This window comes from Heptranchias perlo, unplaced genomic scaffold (genome assembly GCF_035084215.1).
Source record: "Heptranchias perlo isolate sHepPer1 unplaced genomic scaffold, sHepPer1.hap1 HAP1_SCAFFOLD_50, whole genome shotgun sequence".
NCBI classification, from domain to species: domain Eukaryota; kingdom Metazoa; phylum Chordata; class Chondrichthyes; order Hexanchiformes; family Hexanchidae; genus Heptranchias; species Heptranchias perlo.
Genome location: NW_027139516.1, coordinates 1,557,903 through 1,578,730, shown reverse-complemented (window position 1 = coordinate 1,578,730; position 20,828 = coordinate 1,557,903).

Genomic DNA, 20,828 nt, shown 5'->3' with positions numbered 1-20,828 from the left:
TTAATTGCGGAATTATATGGACTCTTATCAGCGCCAGAAGTAGATTTACAATATATACACCCCAATAAATAAATAAATAATAGATTCATGTAAATACATTTGCAACGAACAGAGTCACTAAACCAGAAATATTATTTGTACCTAATACAAACACTCCCAGATATATTTAGAAACTTTCCACCCCTTCCCTGGTGGTCCAGTGGCTCGGATTCGGCGCTCTCTTGGCTGCGGCCCGGGTTCGATTCCCGGTCAGGGAATTCGATGTTACAGAAAACACTAGCCACTTTTGCAGAATCATCGCAAATTGACGGCACAGAAGGAGGCCATTCGGTCCATCGCGTCCGCGCCGGCCGAAAATGAACCAACCAGCTTTATCCCACTTTCCAGCAATCGGTCCGTCGCCTTGCAGGTTACACCACTTCAGGTGCAAATCCAAGTCTTTTTTAAATGTAACGAGGGATTCTGCCTCGACCACCCATTCAGCAGTGAGTTCCAGACACCTACCATCCTCTGGGTGAAAAAAATTCTCCTCAGCTCCCCTCTAACCCTTCTACCAATCACTTTAAATCTATGCCCCCTGGTTATTGACCTCCCTGCTATGGTAAATAGGTCCTTCCCATCCACTCCATCTAGGCCCTTCATAATTTTGTACACCTCAATTAAATCACTCCTCAGATTCCTCTGTTCCAAAGAAAACAACCCCAGCCTCTCCAATCTTTCCTCACAGCCAAAAATCTCCAGCCCTGGCAACCTCCTCGTAAATCTCCTCTGTACCCTCTCTAGTGCAATGACATCTTTTTTGACCAGTCTGTCAAATGGGACCTTGTCTAAAACCTTGCTAAAATCTGTGTAGGCTACATCGAAGTCGTCATGGGGTGTTCTTACCAAAGCCCTATTTAATTGCATCAAGATTTCCTTACTCTTATACTCCAACCTCCTTGCAAAAAGGCAAACATACCATTTTTCTTCCGAATTGCTTGCTGTACCTGCATGTCAACTTTCTGTGATTTGTTTACAAGTGCACCCAACTCCCTCTGAATATCAACATTTATTGGACTCTCACCTTTTAAAAAATATTCTGCTTTTCTATTCTTCCTACCAAAGTGGACAATTTCACATTTTCCCACCTTATACTCCAATTGCCACCTTCTTACCCAATCACTTAACCTGTCCACCTCCCTTTGCGTCCTCCTCACGGCTTACATTCCCACCTACCTTTGTACCATCAGCAAACTTGGATACATTACACTCGGTCCCCTCATCTCAGTCATTAATATAGAATGTAAACAGCAATTGCAACATAAATTGTCCGCCCAGAATCGAAAGCAGGGCCGTTCGCGTATAAAGCGAACTGATAACCACCACCCCACAAAAAACCGCTGGTGACTTTTGCTGGACAGGGGAACTGACCAGTCACCTCTCTCTGCTCTGATTGGGACAGTTTTACTTCTCTTTAAACAACATCTGTCCTGTCCCACACTAAAATAATGGAATTGAATCATAGAATATTACAGCACAGAAGGAGGCCATTCGGCCGTGCCGCCATGTCTGCTCTTTGAAAGAGCTGTCCAGTTTCATCCAAAAAACCCAGCCTTTTCCCTTTACCCTTGCTAATCAAACCTCTTCAAGCACCTGTCCAATTGGCTTTTGAAAATTCCTATGAAAGCTGCTTCCACCACCCGTTCAGGGTGTGGCTACCAGATAGTAACAACCCTCTGTGTGAAAAGAAATCTCCTCATTTCCCCTCTCGTCCGAAAAAGCTCTCAATCCTTTTCCACGGATGCCTTTTTACAAACATTTCATTCATTAAAACCACACAAGTTACACGGGAAAAAGTCTTCATTTTCAAGTCATTAACGTTCCGAAGGAGCTCCCTAATTTCCCTCCCCTAACCTTATGAATCAGATCATTCTCGTCCGGATCCTTTTCCACATGAACCGGCCTCCCCCGCTCAGGAAGTCGCCATTCTGATTCTGTGACTGTGGCCAGCTCCACAGTTGTTGAATGACCGCCTTCTGTTTCCAGCATATTTTCGTTTACAGCTCGGTTTAGGGATGAGCCGGTGGGCGTCAAAACGTGCCGTGGATGGAGACCGGGTTGGTTATTGCGGGAAGAGCAAATCAACTGGGCCGAAAAATCAACTGCAGCTCAAGGTAAAAATGAAACAGGAGTCAAAATAACCAATGTTAGAAGTGGGATTCGAACCCACACCTCGCGAGGAGAAAGCGACCGAAACGCCGTGCCTTAAAGTACTCGGCAATCCTGACCACCAAATACCTTCTTCACTGGTCACAATTTCCACGCTGAGACACCCCCGGAGAAAGTTTCCCTCACTCCAGTGCTTGGTGAGATAAATGCTGCTGGAAAGGCTCGGTGAGCGGGATGCCACCTCCCCGGGTTTTCCTGAGCCTATTGTACTTTATTCCTGTTTAATCACGGGAATATCCGCAATCAGGAGCTAAAAATAATTAAAAGCTGAATCACAGAGAAAGGGAAATCCATGTTCCATCTGATAAGGATGGAAACTGAGCTCCCTGGTGATCCAGTGGTTTGGAAACGGCGCTCTCATTGCCGAGGCGCTGGTTCGATTCCCGGTCAGAATAGCAACTTTTGAACACTTGTTTTATTAATTGCATGGATTCTTCAGACTCTGCGGGAAGAAAAAAACAATTATTGTTTTAATTACCATTAATTAAACGATAACGTTATTTTGCAGAATGAAAGGCTACTGAGGGAAGTTGAAAAAGTTTAATAATTTATTTTGTGCGATGAACTTTTTATCCCTTCTCATTTTAAACACTTTATTTTTAAGGGCTCGGTTGGAAATGTTCAGTGCTCGCGAGACCACGAATTTGTGTTCAATTTAACAGGACCGGCTGTTGCACAGAGAAATAAAAAATTCTGCCCCAACATAACGGTCCCACCCGGGATCAAACCGGAGATTTTTCGTGTATGAGGTAAATGTGATAACCACTGGACTACGAAAACCTCTGCTGGATTTATCAGCCAGAAGTTCGAATGACTGCATTGATTCTCTTTCATAACTATTCAATTGATCGAAGTTGCACAAGTCACAAAAGAAAAATGTTCATTTCAAAGTTATTAAACTCCCAAATGTGGCCTGCCTTGTTTGGACAGGTGTTGACCCAGACGTCACAGCCTCAACAAAGTATATTCTCAACATTTCCACTGGGAACAGGAGGAGGCCATTCAGCCCCTTGAACCTGTTCCGCCCTTCAATTAGATCAGAGATGATCTGTACCTCAAATCCATTTACCCGCCTTTGCTCCCTATCCCTCGATACCCTTACCCAACAAAAATCTATCGATATCAGTCTTGAAAGCTTCAATTGACCCCCAGCATCCACAGCCTTCTGGGGGACAGAGTTGCAGACTTCTACTGCCCTTTGTGTAAAAAAGTGCTTCCTGATTTCGAACCTGAATGGCATGGTTCTAATTTTAAGGTTGTGTCCCCCTCGTTCTTTTTTCCCCAGAGGAAATTGATTCTCTCTCTCTATTGTATCGAATCATTTAAACATGTTAATCACCTCGCTCAGACCGCCCCTCAATCTTCTATACTCGAGGGAATACGAGCCTGGTCTGTGCAGCCTGTCCTCATAATTTAACGTTTTTAGCCCCCGTAACATTCTGGTGAATCTGCTCTGCACCCCCTCCAAGACCAATCTATCCTTCCTGAGGTGCAGTGTCCAAAACTGAACGCAGTTACTCCAGACGCAGTCTAACCAGAGCTTTATATAACTGGAACATAACTTCCACTTCTTTATATTCCAGCCCCCTGAGATAAAGGCTAACATTCCGTTAGCCTTTCAAATTATTTTTGGACCAGTCTGTTAGCTTTTACTGATTTATGTAAATGAACCGTTAATTCTCTCTGCTTCTCCAGAGTTCCGAGCTTCTTCCCATTTGGAAAATACCTTGATCATAGGTCCAAAGTGGATTACCCTACATTGAACTCCATCTGCCATAGTTTTGCCCATTAACTTAATCTATCAATGTCCCTTTGCAACTTTTCACTCGCATCCACACTACTTACTGTACCACCTAACTTAGTGTCATCAGCAAACTTGGATACACGACTCTCTGTTCCTTCATCTAAGTCATTGATAAATATGGTGACAAGCTGAGACCCCAGTTACAGATCCCTGGGGGACACCACTAGTCACATCCTGCCAATTGTTGTATGTACCCATTATCCCTACTCTCTGTCTCCTATCTCCTAACCAATTCTCCACCCATGTCAATACATTGCCTCAAGTTCCACACGCTTTCATTTTTGCCAACAGTCTCTTGTGTGGAACCTGATCAAATGCCTGTCGGAATTATATATAAATAATATCATAGGAACATAGGAACAGGAGTAGGCCATTCAGCCCATCGTTCCTGCTCCGCCATTTGATAAGATCATGGCTGATCTGTGATCTCACTCCATATACCCGCCTTTGGCCCATATCCCTTAATGCCTTTGATTGCCAAAAAGCTATCTATCTCAGATCTAAATTTTGCAATTGAGCTCGTATCAATTGCCGTTTGCGGAAGAGAGTTCCAAACTTCTACCGCCCTTTGTTTGTAGAAATGTTTTCTAATCTCGCCCCTAAAAGGTCCGGCTCAAATTTTTAGACAAAATGGTGGCAAGTTCGCCGGCCATCTTGGACAAAATGGCTGTAAGTACGGCGGCCATCTTGGACAAAATGCCGGCAAGTCCTTCACGGCTGTTCGATTGGATTAGACGGAGGCCATTGAGCTCCTCAAGCCTCTTACATGGGAAATGAAGGCCATTCAGCCTCTGAAGGCTGTTACACAGGAAAAGTAGGAGGCCAATCAACCACTCAAGCCTGTGAAATAGCAAAAGGAGGAGGCCATTCAGCCCCTCGAGCCTGTTATCTGGGAACTGAAGGCCATTCAGCCCTTCGAGCTTGTTATACAGAAACTAGATGCCAATCAACCCTTCAAGCCTGTCAGATAGCAAAAGGAGGATGCCATTCAGCCCCTGGAGCCCCTTACACCAGATCTGGTGGCCAATTAGCCCCTCAACCCTGTTACATAGGAAAAGGAGGAGGCCACTCAGCCCCTCGAGCGTGTTATACGGGAACTGAAGGCCATTAAGCCCCTCGAGCCCATTACACCGGAATTGAAGGCCAGACAGACCCTCAAACCTGTTACATAGGAACAGGAGGAGGCCATTCATCCCTTCGAGCGTGCTATACAGGAACTAGACGCCAATCAACCCTTCAAGCCTGTCAGATAGCAACAGGAGGAGGCCAGTCAGCCCCCGAGCCCGTTACACCAAACCTGGAGGACAATCAGCCCCTCAAGCCTGTTACATAGGAACAGCAGCACGCCATTCAGCCCCTCGAGCGAGTTATACTGGAATTGAAGGCCATTCAGCACCTCGAGCCTATTACACTGGGATAGGACTCGGCCATTAATCCCCTCGAGCTTGTTGCACTGGAACAGGAGCAGGCCATTCAGCCCTTCGAGACTGTTATACCGGATCTGGACGCCATTCAGCCCCTCGAGCATGTTACACAGGAACAATAGGAGTCCATTCAGCCACACGAGCCTTTTACTTTGGAACAGGAGTAGACAATTCAGCTCCTCAACCTGTTCCGCCATTCAATTAGATCATGGCTGATCTGTTTCTTAACTCCATCTGCCCACATTGGTTCCAGAATCCTTTATACCCTTGCCTAACAAAAGTCTACCAATCTCCGTTTTGAAATTTCGGATTGACTCCCAGCCTCAACAGACTTTTGTGGGAGAGAGTTCCAGATTTCCACTACCCTTTGTGTGAAGAAGTCCTTCCTGACATCACCCCTGGACGGCCGAGCTCTAATTTTAAGGTTATGCCGCTTTGTTCTGGACTCCTCCAACATAGGAAATAGTTTCTCTCCATCTAACCTATCAACTCCTTTCATCATCTTAAACACTTCAATTCAATCGCGCCTTAATCTTCTATATTCAGGGGAACACTAGCCTTGTCTATTCAACCTGTCCTCATAATTTAACCCTTCAGCCCCGATATCATTCTGTTGAATCTAGGCTGCAGCCCTTCCAAGGCCAATATATCCTTCCTGAGGTGCAGTGCCCAGAACTGAATGCAGTCCTCCAGATGGGCTCTAACCAGAGCTCAGTGCAGCTGTAACATAACTTCCACCCCTTTATATTCCAGCTCTCTTGAAATAAAGGCCGACATTCTATTAGCATTCTTAAAATTATTTTTATAACTTTCCACCAGCTTTTAATGATTTCTGTACTTGGACCCCTAAATCTCTCTGCTCCTCCACAGTTCCGAGCTCCTCACCATTTAGAAAATTCTCTGATCTATCTTTCTTAGATCCGAAGTGGATGACCTCACATTTCCCCACATTGAACTCCATTTGCCACAGTTTTGCCCACTCACATAATCTCCCAATATCCTGCGAATGCTCGGTGCTTTTGTTTGGTTGGAGAATGCTTTATATCAGATCGTTATTTTAAAAAGATTGCAACTGATTTTTATTTCGTACTTTTTGAACAAGATCATTATTCCCTGATCAGTAAAATGTCCGTGTTTTTCAGATAGTGGAGACAGTTCAGAGATAGTTGCCTTTTTGCCTACTTTATTGAAGTGAAATTTTGCTGAAATCAGCTGTATTTCTAAGTTTGAAAAAGCAGCTCCTCTGATAGGTGAGGCTTCACTCCCAATGTCTCAGTGTTTCCACTTGTCCTGATATCAATGTAACATTTGAAGGGCTCCAGATAATGAACAGTGAAACCCCTTCTGATGATCTCAGCCCACTCGTTCTATCTAGTGCCTAATAGTGCCTGCTCTTCAGATGGTGACAGATTCACACTACACTAGAGCTTGTTTTAGACTTTAACTGCCAAACAAATTGATGGAACAGAAAGAGAATAAACAAATAGGAGCAGTAAGACAACAGTTTTACTGTAAAGCTCAACCAGATCCTTATTGGAAAAGAAAATAATAAATAATTCACAAATACTATACGGAACTGTGACCGAAATTTCAAACATCCTGGTTCTTTGCTGTCTTTTTCTCACAAACTATGGAAGCTGTCGACGTGATTAACATTCTCAGAGATTCCAAACAGACTCACCAGTTTGAAAGAGACAGGCTGACAAATGGCTTCAAAGCAGTGACTGGGAGCCAGTCATTTTAAGCAATGATCTGTTTTATTCAAAAGAAGCTGCCAATCAAAACTGTAGGAGAAGAAATGACCCGGGAGGTTTGTATCTGAATCAAATGTTTGACTTTGTGAGGTCAGGTTGCCTTTAAGAGGTGTCGGCTGCCTTCAAGAGGTGCTGAGCACTCACCCAATATCGGGGCCCCCCTGCTGGTGAGAATCTGCTCAACAGCGCAGCCAGGCCTGACTGCTCGCAGGAATCAGGTAAATCACCAGGCAGCACCAATCTCACGGACTGTCTGCATCTCAAATACCGGGTGCAGGTTAATCACGTGGGGGTTAATCGACCCCCGCGCCCGGATTCGGGGGTTATCGAATTTAACCCCGTGCATATCTTTATATATATATATTACATAGAATACAGCACGGCACAGAAACAGGCCATTCAGCACATCTGGTAAAGAAATTCCCCTGAATTTCTTACTTGACAACAACTTCTGGAGTAGAAAATATAATACAATCTATAATCTAATGAAATATTTATATATATTTAAAATCGAATGCTGAGTACAGCACAGTACAGAGGCCATTCGGCCCGACTGCTATTTCTAGTTTACAACAACTACTTCTTGTATGTATAATACAATATCATATATCATTGAATAAATATTACATAGAATGCAGCACGTCACAGAAACAGACCATTCGGCCCATCTGGGTAAAGATTTTACTTTGAATTCCTTATTTGACAACAACAACAAATTCTTGAACATGCAGTATAATATATGTAATATAATTATATAGTTATATATATTTTACATTGAATGTACAGTACAGCACAGTCTGGCATAGAGGCCATTCGGCCAAACTGCTATTTCTATTTTGCAGCAACTTATTCTTATATGTAAAATATATTTATCTTTATATATGTATATATATATAAATATATATTGCAAAGAATATAGCACGGCACAGAAAGAAGCCATTCGGCCCAACTGGGTAGAGAAGTCTCTCTGGGATTCCCTGAAGAAGAAGAAGCAGAAGAAGAAGAAGAGAAACAACAACAACAACAACAACAACAACAACAACAACGACGACGTCAACGACGACAACAACAACTTATAGACTACATACAATTACATCGAATATACGTCAGGTGAACAGTGCCTTTCGGCCCAACTGTGTAAATAATTATCCCGCAGTGCACCCAGTGATCGTGTCCCATCGATCCACAGTGTCCCAGTGATCCACAGTGCACCGAGTGATCCCACTTTGCACCCAGTGATAGTTCCCCAGTCATGCACAGTGTCCCAGTGATCCACAGTGCACCCAGTGATCCCACAGTGATCGCAGAGTGACCCACTGATCCTACAGTGCACCCAGTGATCCAAAGTGACCCAGTGATCCAAAGTGCCCCAGGAATCCCAAAGTGTCCCAGTGCTCTCAAAATGATCCCAATGATCCCACAGTGCACCCAGTGTTCCCAAAGCGCACCCAATGATTTCACGGTGCACCCAGAGGTCCCAGTATCCAAACTGCATTTTGTGTAAAAGTTTGAGAGACTTTATTTGTATTCAACAACTTGTGTATATAAAATAACGTGCGTTATAATATTTATATATTGCATAGAATGCGTAAAGAAATTTCTCCTTTAATACCATGAAGCTGAAACTAAATGGCGGCCAGTAAGGCGGCCATCTTAAACAAAATGGCCGCCAGTGTCCCAGTGATCTCACAGTAACCCAATGATCCCACAGTGTCCCAGTGGTCCCACAGTAACCCAATGATCCCACAATGTCCCAGTGAAACTGCAGGTTCCCAGTGATCCCACTACAACCCAATGATCCCACAGTGTCCCACTGGTCCCACAGTGTCCCCAGTGATCCCACAATGTCACAGTGAACCTGCAGTGTCCCAGTGAACCTGCAGTGTCCCAGTGATCCCACCGTAACCCAATGATCCCACAATGTCCCAGTGAACCTGCAGTGTCCCAGTGATACCACTGCAACCCAATGATCACACATTGTCCCACTGATCCCACAGTGTCCCAGTGATCCCACAATGTACCAGTGAGCCTGCAGTGTCCCAGTGATCCACCAGCAGCCCGTGATCCCACAGTGTTCCCAGTGATCCCACCGTGATCCATTGATCCCATAGTGACCCAGACAAAATTCACGTGAGCCCCATTGCGTGCACCCTCTGGTGAAGGCCTCGGTCAGTCCCCTGAGGAGAGAAAGCTTCTTGTACAAGGAATACTCCTCCTCCCAAACATTCTCATTCCACATCTTTATGTTACAGCAATTCCACAAACAAATTCCTCTGGAGGGAGAGATTGTGAAAAGGAATTGATTGTAAACAAAGCAAGCGATTAAAAAGGCACAGCAAGAACCCAGAGCTCCCTCACACTCACTCACTCAAACACATTCACACTCAGTCATTCACTCATCCCATTACACAGGCAGGCAATCTCTCAGCAAACACCACTGACAAACAAAATCCCCAGTTACAAAGCAGAGAATCTAAAGAAAAGTGAGAAAAGTTGGGAGAGAGAGAGAGAGAGAGAGAATGACATTCAGGGCAGACTGGAGAGCACATGTTGCTTCTCTCTCTCTCTAATACAAGTTTGCTGCGTGTTCTCTCCTGCTTTACCACTCGTTCCCTCACTCCCTCACTCACCATCCCCCGCCCCTCCCCTTAAAGGTGCTGGTCTGTCTGCCTGTCCTGGTTAGCGTTTGCTGCAGGGTCCAATTTGCCGCTGTGCTCATTTTCTCTTCTGTTCCTGGAGCAGGGGACAAAAATCCCGGGCATTTTTTGCTACTTGACCCTTTATGTTGCAGTTTGCAAAGGTGAACGAACTTTCCCTTTGCTCTTTACTCTTGTTTAAATTAGCAGTGGACACAAAGCCTGTAGTTTGTGGTCAACTTACAGTTTGTTGATTTTTCCAATTAGCCAAAGAGTTCAAACAAATTCATGACGTTTAAAACAGCGAAAGCAAAAAACTTTTATTAAAAACCGAATACACAGCATGATCCCTCACTCAGTTACAAGGACAATCTCTCAGCAACATTCATTTACACAGAAACAAAGCCCAGTTTATAAAGGAGAAGAATCTAAAGAGTAAAAGATTGAGAGACAATCTTTATCGACAACAACTTGTATTTATATATTAGAGCAACGACTACAACATCAATTTGCATCGATACATGCACATATATTTCCATCATACAACTACTATTATAAAGCCTCCATAAAGGATGTGGGGAAAGAGCAGAGGGGAAAATTGGTCGACAGTCCTTTTGAAGAGTCGGCACACGCACAGTGGGCCGAATGGCCTCGTCTTCTGCCACAGTCACCATGAGACCATGAATCTATAAACAACAACTTCAATGCCATGAAACTGAAACAAAATGGACACCAGTGAGGCAGCCATCTTACTGAGGGGCAAGGCTGCCATTTAACTGAGACGCAAGTTGCCGAACTTAATGGGGGCAATATGGTGATCTTGAACAAATTGGCCGCAATGAAGCTTAAACAAAATGGCCGTCCTGATCCTGAAACATAATGGCCGCCAATAAGGCAGCCACCTCACTGAGGGGCAAGGTGGAGCTTGTTTTGGTGAGAGAGACGGAGAGGGTTCATTTGGTGTTACTGTTAAATCCCTGTTGCACTATAGTTAAATATACAAACTGAGTGAGACTGGCACTAGCTGGTGTTTAACAAAAGACAGCGGAGCAGTGAGGAAATCAAAGACCAAAATGTGAACTTCTGCAAAAAAATGGATTAGCATTTTATTATTTGGACTTAATTCTTACAGAGAAGGAGAGACCAGACATTCGGAGGAAAGGTCAAATGAGCCGTTTTGAATAGAGTTTGCAATTCTCGCTTCTACTAAATAAATCAGAGTAAAATTGGACTCAATCTGAATGTCGTTCTGATCTGGGATTTGGTTTATTTCTCCATTATTCATATTTTTCTTTAACCTGAAACAATAACAGTATTTGTAACAGTAACAGAGCACCTTAGTGACACAGCAGAAGGGGTAAGATACATTGTGATTTATTACAGAATCCCAGCAGCTCACTGGGAAAGTTACACACGGTACAGATGGAGGAATAAAAAGGTGCAAAGTGATTTTACACTTTAATTTGGGGCAATGATGTTTATCTCCACAAGGTTTAGTTGTATATTTAAATAACGGGCTCTTTATCCTAAAGAAACTTCAGGCACAAACCATGGTTTTATGAAGAAAACAACAAATTATTAATATTAATACACGATAAAAATTGAGATTATAATTTAAACGACATCTTGGGTTTATGCCCCACTTAAAATTGCTTTAACACCAATAAAACAACACATTCTGAATTCCCAAAACACGTAACCATTTGGAAATCCAATTTCGATCTGAGGCGAAGTCCGTAACGAAATTTATATCCTCGTGGTTGGCTCAAACTTGGAGCAAGTCTCCAGGTATTTTGATGGATAATGTTGCAGTGTAGCATGGCTTTCTCTTGTATCCAGGTCATTTGATTCACAGGCAATCGGTAAACCAGCATCGAGGCATCAAGCTGGGAGGTAGCGAGCAGTCAGGAAAATTCGAGGTGAGGTGGTGCTGACAGGAAGCGAAAGGTGAGGTTGGAGCCCGAGTGGTGGATCTGTGTCTCTCCCCACTCAACTTCTGCCCAGCTTTTAAAGACCTTTTCAACAGAGAATCACATCTCTGGGACGATGGCTTATCAACAAAAGGTTCCTACAAATACAACCCACGATTGACTGACACTTCACTTGTTTTCACTCAGTGTCCACAACGTAACCAAGTTAATTCGGCAGATTTTCAAACCACCTCGAGCCCTCTGGAATCGTTCTTGTTGCTATGGTGATCTATCCTCTGCTGTGTGATCTTTTACAATGTGTCATTATCAATCATTTTAACAACCCTTCCACCTTTTAACAGTCCTTTTCCTCAGGCTTTCGTTTATCGGATGAATGTTTACAACACAGAGCAGCTGGGAAACTCCTGCAGTCAGTAATGGTCAGGGTCAGGTACACAAGACTGAGTGACTTTATTGTGCAGCCTCCAGGCATCACCCTTATAAATGTCAAAATTAAATCCACAATAGTGTTACCACAGAACAAACATGAACTGTCTGACCTGCTTCATCTGCTGCTGTTCTGCTGGTCAGCACTCTCACACACTCCAGGCTGATTACACAGTTTGTTTGGTTATTTAATGCTTTCTGTGTTCTATTCTCACTCCTCTCTCTATCCTCCTATCTCATTATGTGTTTGTCCGTCTTTCATTGTATCTGTTCTCTGTTTATGTCGTTTGTCTCTATTTATTTTCTGTGTGTTTTTCTATCTTGTTCTTTCCACTTTTACTTCCATCGCTTTGTAACTTTTTGTCAGTGTCTCTCTGTCGTTCCATCCATGTCTGCTTGCTCTCTCTCATTATATACATCGATGATTTCTTTCACTCTTTCTTTCTCTCTTTGTTTTTCTCTCCTTTCTGACAAACTGTCTTTATTTCTCTCCTTCTCCAAGTAGCTCTGTCTTTCTCCCTCTTTGTTTCTCTCTCTCTCTGTCTCTCTCTCTCTCTCTCACACACACACATACACACCCTCGCTTTCATGTGAATCTGTCTGAAATTTTCTGCGCTTTTTTAATCATTATATTTCTTTTGTCCATGTGTACTCTCCCCATCTGTCTAAATCTCTCTCTCTTTTTCCCCTTATCTCTGTTTCTTTATCCCGCTGTCTCTCACTCTCTCTCTCCCTCCCCTGTCTCACCCTCCCTCACCCTCTCTTCCTCTCCCCCTATCTCTGTCTCTTTCTCCCTCTTTCTCTAACTCTCTATCATGATCTCTCTTTCTCTCTCCATCACCCTCCCTCGCTCTCTCCTTTTCCATTTATGAGGACTGCATCCATTCTGATCAGGCCCACAGCAACTACTTTTATTACCAGCGTTTCAAAATTTGCCCGGCGGCCGATTGGTTGAAGTCCAGCGGAGCTCTTTCGAGCCGCCATTTCGAGCAACAATTCATGTGTCGTCTGCACAGTAAATCCTGCCTCAATAGAAAAGATTGTCAATAAAATATATCAGAATCAGATTTAAGATCATTTCAGGATTCTGTGCTGTTAATATAAAATGTACTTTCCGTCCCCCGGGAAGTGTAGGGATGGAGAATGAAATGGGATTTAGTTCTAGTGCTTGAAACCCTTCAGCTCTTTCTATGATTTCACTAATTTAACAATTAGATTGAGTGGGTATTTCACCGCGTTCTTCAGCTCCTCTCTGAATTTAGTCTGGGTCAGGACATAAATACACGTGTTTGTGCAGGAACTGAGAAGCTGCAGCATCTTTGCTGTGCGTTCTGTGAGATAAACAGGGTCAGAGGCGGAGTAATAATCCTGAATGTCTGCAAATCGCACATAAATGTAAAAGACAACCCATGTCAGCCACAACAGTATAAAACTGCCCGATATACTGAAGAGTAAAATGATGGATTTCTTTCGGTTCTCCATCTCTGGATCACTCTGATTCTCTCCATTGCTGAGGCCCCGGAGTCCCCTGCGGACTCGACTGGACATTAAAATACGCCTGACCGTCAGAACATTAAACAGCAAAATCAGACAGAACGGGACACAAGGGGTTAAAATGAGGTGAAACATGTCAAATGCGGCCCATGCGGGGGAAGTACGGAAACTCGGTTTAGTCTCACAAAACCAGGGAACATTATCAATTATATCGTAAGGTTCATACGTAAAATACCAGGGGAGACTCTCGAAACAGCCCAGCACACTCACTGTTCCCAGAACCACAGCCGCCGTTCTCTCGGTGCAATATCTAGTTTTCAGCTTCTCACAACAAATGGCCACAAATCGATCAAAGGTGAAAGCGACTGTGAACCAAACAGAAACAACGGTGGCTGCATTACTCAAAAAGATAATAAAACTACACACGGGAGTAATGTCCAGGAATGACAGTGGGAGATATATCTCATTAATCACCGTCAATATTGGATCAGCGATAACGACCAGGAGATCGGCCACTGCCATTCCCACCAGGTAGACACTGATACATTTGGAGAGACCGCACTTTCCTCGGGACAGGATCACAATCGCCACCAAGTTAACTGTAAGAGAGAGAAAATGAATCAGAGAAATTACTGATCAGACCTGGTGCCAAAGCAGCAGTTTGAGAGGATCTGGGGTGAAATTTCCAGTTTCGTTGTTGCATCGAATGGTGGAAAGTGATTGATTGACCTGGGCAGCACTTTCGGGCAGAGAGATGTTTTTAAACACAATGATCAATAATGAATTGGGAGATGGATACAGAAAGCGAATAAAGTGAACACCGGATCCACTGGAAGGGCTGAGTGAGGGCGCAGTGCCGGTGGGGAAGGGAGAAGGGGTTTTACACACCGGGAACACAGCGGATTAAAGCCGTATTTAGGCTCCAGAATGACCAGAAAAAGGGGGAAGGGTCGGGAATGTGAGGGGACAGGGGGAGGGGCAGTTGGTTTATTTTTCTGGGTTAAGAGAGCCGACAGGGGCTGGCACGAAACGGGAAAGTCAGCTGGAGACCGAGCCGGTGAGTGAGATTGGGAGGGAGACAAGGAAAAGGACATGGAGGATCTGGAGGGGAGTCAGGAGCAGAAGATTTGGGAAAGTGGACAAATTGAAGCAACGGATGAGGAGACAGAGGATTCAATGCAGTGGGAGGAGAGGCTGGGATTCACAGGGAGAGACTGCAGCAGAGTGTGAGAGGAAATCTAATCTAAAGGTCCCACTAAAACAATCCAACTATTACATTCTACAGTTCATTTCTGTGGTTATTGATGTCAGGGAACATGGGTAGTTATAAAATGTGTACAATAAATTTACTTTGTAATTCACTTGAAATTAAATTTAAAAGTATTAATTAAATCAACCTCGTTGTTTATTGAATTCACTTCACTTTAACGTACTGTATCCGAACAATTCATTACAATCAAGACATTTCTGATCATATTTTTTTCAGCAAATTTTAATTATATTTAGTGTTAAGTTGGAAAACAAGGAACATTCACAAAAACAGACTGAGGACCTGACAGGGATATAAACATGAGGAGCGAGTCCCACAATAAAAACTCACCCAATCTGACCACATCATAATAACACCTTCAAATCACATTTTCTCTGTTTAATTGTACTGGAAGTTTCAGCAGCTCATTCTGATGAATTATTCACACCACAGCCTCTCGCTTTCCCCCTCAGTCGCCCTCTCTATCACTCAGTCTACTGTCTTTCTCAAGTCCATTTTTATCTTCGATGAAATCCTATCATCCTGTGCCTGCATTCTGTTCACCAGCACCATGTTTCACCGATCCTATTCTCAATGTTAGTTTGTTAAATAGTGAAGCCTCTGTGGAATAGTTTAATATTTCTACAGATCATCCGATTCTCCACCTGTTCACCGACACTGTTCACTTCATCTACAAATCACGGAATAAACAGAATCGAATCCCTTTGCCAGGCAGATCTCACAATAATTGAGATTCATTCTCCAGTACTTATAGGGTATAGGGATAGATGGCGGGATTGTTCAATTTCCAAAACCCCAACATCATACTTATAACCTACAGGTACAGAGAAGGGCTGCTGATTCCAACAGGGACAGTGCAAATTGAGACCACAAAACATCAAAACATTTCATTTTACAGTGAAGTCCAGTGACAGTCAGTGAATTCATCCACAGTGAAGCAGAGAAGGAGATGTGAAAGAGTCAGCAGCAAACTCAGTTCAGTAACCAGCCATCTGAAGCGGCGTCAGATACACACATAATGAAATAATATTTCATAACAGCGATCACCAATAAATACATTGAAATCCCAGTTAAACTGAAGCATGTTATTGGGGAGGGAGGACATTCCACTGCCTCCTTGTAACACTGAGACCTTGAGCTGTCTCATTATCAATCACTGAAAACTCACTGATGAAAACATATTCCAGGACAGGTTAGTTCCACAACAAAAACTGTTAACAGCTCCTGATGGTCTGATACCAACTCTTATCCCAATACATTCAGTACAGAGAATAATCCAGTAACAATTCCAGGGTTGGATAGACAAATTCATGACAGATATAATGCAGCGCCTCAATACCGAAAGAGCAGAGACTTAACACATTCCATCATTCAACCAATACAACAGAACAAGTGACTGTAAAATATGTAGGGACAAAATACAATTTGCCAAGTACAGCAGCAGAGTTAACACCGATTTACACCTTTAACAGCTGAGATAACGGCTTACCCGGAACTCCAATGGCTGCAAGAACAGGAAAGTAAATGTCTTCTATCTGATGGATTACTGGATATCCCATTTCTGTGAGAAGCAGTGACTTCTGTTACCCTGGAAACCACAGCTCCAGCAGGCACTCTGAGCTGATCCATTCCAGCAAGTCCTGATTTATACAGGGGATCAGTCTCCACTGACACGGTTTTACCCCTGACCATTGCTGTTAGTAACAGTCAGTTTAACAAACACATTGTATCAGCAGCTTTGACTCCGATGTAAATAATGTGGTGAATAAAACACAAACATCTCAAAGCCCAGGTTGTTAACTTAATCAGATCTCTCTCAGGAATAAAGTTTAAATCTGATCTCATACAGGACTGATCCAACAATATTGAGCAGCTCCATTTACAGTTTTTATATAATTGTATTGACCATGTTCACTCCTGGAGATTCAGTGATAAATTAGACCGATTTCTCCGCAGTGTACAACGAATCCAGGGACACAAACAGACCCGTTTCACTCTGTTCCTGCAGTTTCCCAGTTCGAATATGAATTGTGAGTCTCTTACAGAAATGACAGTGGGTGATATTAGGGGACGGACACTGAACGTATCCAATTGACATTCCTCTCCGCTATTTTACTGCAGATGTTTACTCGTTTATTCTGCATTGGTTAACAGCTCCATTAAAGTTGTCCCCGTGCAACACCGAGATCAGCTCATGACCCGATTTGACCTCCTTCACATAGGCCCCGTGATTTCCTCACCCGCCTCTATTCCTTCCTCAGCCCATTGCCATTGAAACCCTCATTAATGCCTCTGTTACCCCCCCCCCCCCACCCCCAACAGACTTCATTCCTCCGGCACTCCTGGCCGGCCACCCAACCTCCACCTTCCATAAACGTGAGCTCATCCAAAACTGTGTAATCCGTGTCCAACCAGCACCTGGTCCTGCTTGGCATCCCTGACCCTCACCGACTCCCAGTTCCATATCCCTTAAATTTAAAATTCTCCTTCCTGGGATTAGATCCCTCCATGGCCCACCCCGCCTGACCGACAGACAACCCAACCAGTTATCTCCTCATTCTCCGGACACTGGCCTCTTTTGCTGGGACTACCCTCAATTGGTTCCACTCACCTATCTGATCATAGTCAGGAGAAGCTTCTCTTCCCAATCCTTGGCTCCCTCCTCTTCATCATCTACATGCTGCCCTTTGGTGACACAGTCCACAGACATGGAGCAGCTTTCAGATGGACGCTGACAAAACCACCGCCTCCCTTGACCCTTCCAACGTCTTTGTGTTGTCAGACCCACACCCTGATTGAGATGAGACACAATTTCCTCCAGTTAAAAATTGGGAAGTCATGATCTTTGGCCCCCAAATCTTCACATCCTTGCCACAGATTCCATCCCCACCGCTGGCTTTTTGATTGGTGAGTTGCTCACCAATCACCAAAGCCCTTACTGACCTGCGTTGGATTCTAGTCTCCAAAGCCTGTCGCTTATTTTTATTCTTTCTTCCATTCAAATCCATCAGAGCCTCACCACTCCCTGTCTCTGTCACCTCCTCCATTCCGATACCCCCTCCCAAACACTCTGCTCCTCCACCTCTGGCCGCTTGTGCATCCGCAGTCCATTTGCCATACTTTTGACAGCCGTGCCTTAAGCCATCTCAACGTTCCAGAAAGCCCAACCTAAGTCGCTCCATCTCTCTCTCCCCCTTTCAGGTGTCAGACGTGGATCAGTGGTAGCAGTCTCGCCTCTGAGTTAGAAGGTTGTGAATTCAAATCCAACTCCTGAGACATGAACACATAATCCGGGCAGACACAACAGTGCCATTCTGAGGGAGCACTGTACTGTCAGGGGGGCAATACTGAGGGAGTGCTGCACTGTCGGAGGGTCAGTACTGAGGGAGTGTTGCACTGTCGCAGGGTCAATACTAAGGGAGGGATGCATTGTCGGAGGGGCTGTATGGACGCACTGCTGCACTGTCAGAGGGTCATTACTGCAGGAATGCAACACTGTCAGAGGGTCAGTAGTGAGGGAGCACTGTACGGTCGGAGGATCAGTACGGAGGGAGCGCTAAACTGTCGAAGGAGCAGTATTGAGGGTGTGCTGTACTATCGGAGGATCAGTACGGAGCGAGCGCTATCCTGTCGAAGGGACATATAGAGGTAGTTCTGCACTGTCGGAGGGTCAGTAGTGAAGGAGCGCTGTACTGTCGAAGGGGCAGTATCGAGGATGTTCTGCTCTGTCGGAGGGTCAGTTGTGAAGGAGCGCTGTACTCTCCAAAGGGTAGTATTGAGGTAGTTCTGCACTGTCGGAGGGTCAGTAGTGAGGGAGCGCTGTACTGTCGAAGGGGTAGTATTGAGGAAGTTCTGCACTGTCGGAGGGTCAGTAGTGAAGGAGCGCTGTACTGTCGAAGGGGTAGTATTGAGGAAGTGCTGCACTGTTGTGGATGCCGCCTTGCAGACGAGACGTTAAACTGAAGCCCCATCTGCCCTCCCAGGTTGATGTAAAAGATCCCACGGCACGATTCGAGAAAGTGCAGGCGAGTTCTCACCGGTGTCCTGGGCAATATTTATCCCTCACTAAAACCGATTTTCTGGTCATTTATCTCATTGCAGTATGTGGGATCTTGCTGTGTACAAATTGGCTGCAGCATTTCCTACATTACCACAGTGTCTACACTTCAAAATCGGAGCATTCTATATTTGTTACAGCACAGGAGGAGGCCATTCGGCCTATCGAGCCCGTGCGGTTCTTTTTAAGAGCAATCCGTTAGACCCAATCTCCCGCTCTACCCTGTAGCCCTCCAAAGTTTTTCACTTGAAGTATTTATCCAATACTTTTTGAAGGCCATGATTGAATCTGCTTCCACCACCCTTTCAGGCAGCGCATTCCAGATCATAACAATTCGCTGCATTAAAAATTGTTTTCCTCATGTCGCCTTTTGTTATTTTGCCAATCACCTGAAATGATTTTGAACGCTTCTATCAAATCACCTCTTAACCTTCTCTGCTCTAAGGAGAACAACCTCAGCTTCTCCAGACTCTCCACATAACTGAAGTCCCTCATCCCTGGGAACATTCTAGTAAATCTCGTCTTCACCCTCTCTATCTTCTTCACTTCCTTTCTAAAGTGTGGAGCCCAGAATTGGACGCAATACTCCAGTTGTGGTCGAACCAGTGTTTTATAAAGGTTCCTCATAACTTCGTTGCTTTTGTGCTCCATGTCTGTATTTATAAAGCCCTTGACGCCACATGCTTTTTTAACAGATTTCTCAAACTATCCTGCCACCATCAAAGATTTGTGCACATACACCCCCAGATCTCTATGTTCCTGCATCCCCTTTAGAATTGTACCATTTAGTTTGTATTGCTTCTCCTCTTCCTGCCAAAATGTATCACTTCGCAATTCTCTGCGTTAATTTCATCTGCCACGTGTCCGCCCATTCCACCAGCCTCTCTATGTCCTCTTGAAATCGATCGCTATCCTCCTCACTGTTCACTACACTTCCCGACTTGGAAATATATCGCCGTTCCTTCATTGTCGCTGGGTCAAAATCCTGGAACTCCCTTCCTAACAGCACTGTGGGAGAACCGTCACCACACGGACTGCAGCGGTTCAAGAAGGCGGCTCACCACCACCTTCTCAAGGGCAATTAGGGATGGGCAATAAATGCCGGCCTTGCCAGCGACGCCCACATCCCGTGAACGAATGGAAAAAAAAATCGTTGAGCCATCTGCAAAATTTGAAATTGTGCCTTGTACACCCAATACCAAGTCATTGATATATATCAAGAAAAGCAGTGGTCCCCGCACCGACCCCCGGGAAACACTTCCTCCAGTCAGAAAAACAATCGTTCACTACTACTCTCTGTTTACTCTCACTTAACCAATTTCATATCCATGCTCCCACTGCCCCTTCAATTCTTGCGCTTCAAACCTGTTGACAAGACTATTATGTGGAACATTATCAAACTACTTTTAAAAGTCCATATACACATCAACGGCATTGCCCTCATCAACCCTCTGTTACCTCATCAAAAAACTCAGTCAAGTTAGTTAAACACGATTTGCCTTCAACAAATTCGTGCTGGCTTTCCTTTATTAATCAACACTTGTCTAAGTGACTATTAATGTTGTCCCGGATTATCGTTTCTAAAAGCTTCCCCACCACCGAGGTTAAATTGACTGGCCTGTAGTTGCCGGGTTTATCCTTACACCCTTTTTTGAATAAGAGTGTAACATTTGCAATTCTCCGGTCCTCGGGCACCACCCCCATATCGAAGGATGATTGCAAGATTATGGCCAGAACCTCTGCAATTTCCACCCTTACTTCCCTCAGCAATTTGGTTGCATCCCAGCCGGACCGGGTGACTTATTTATTTGAGTACAGCCAGCC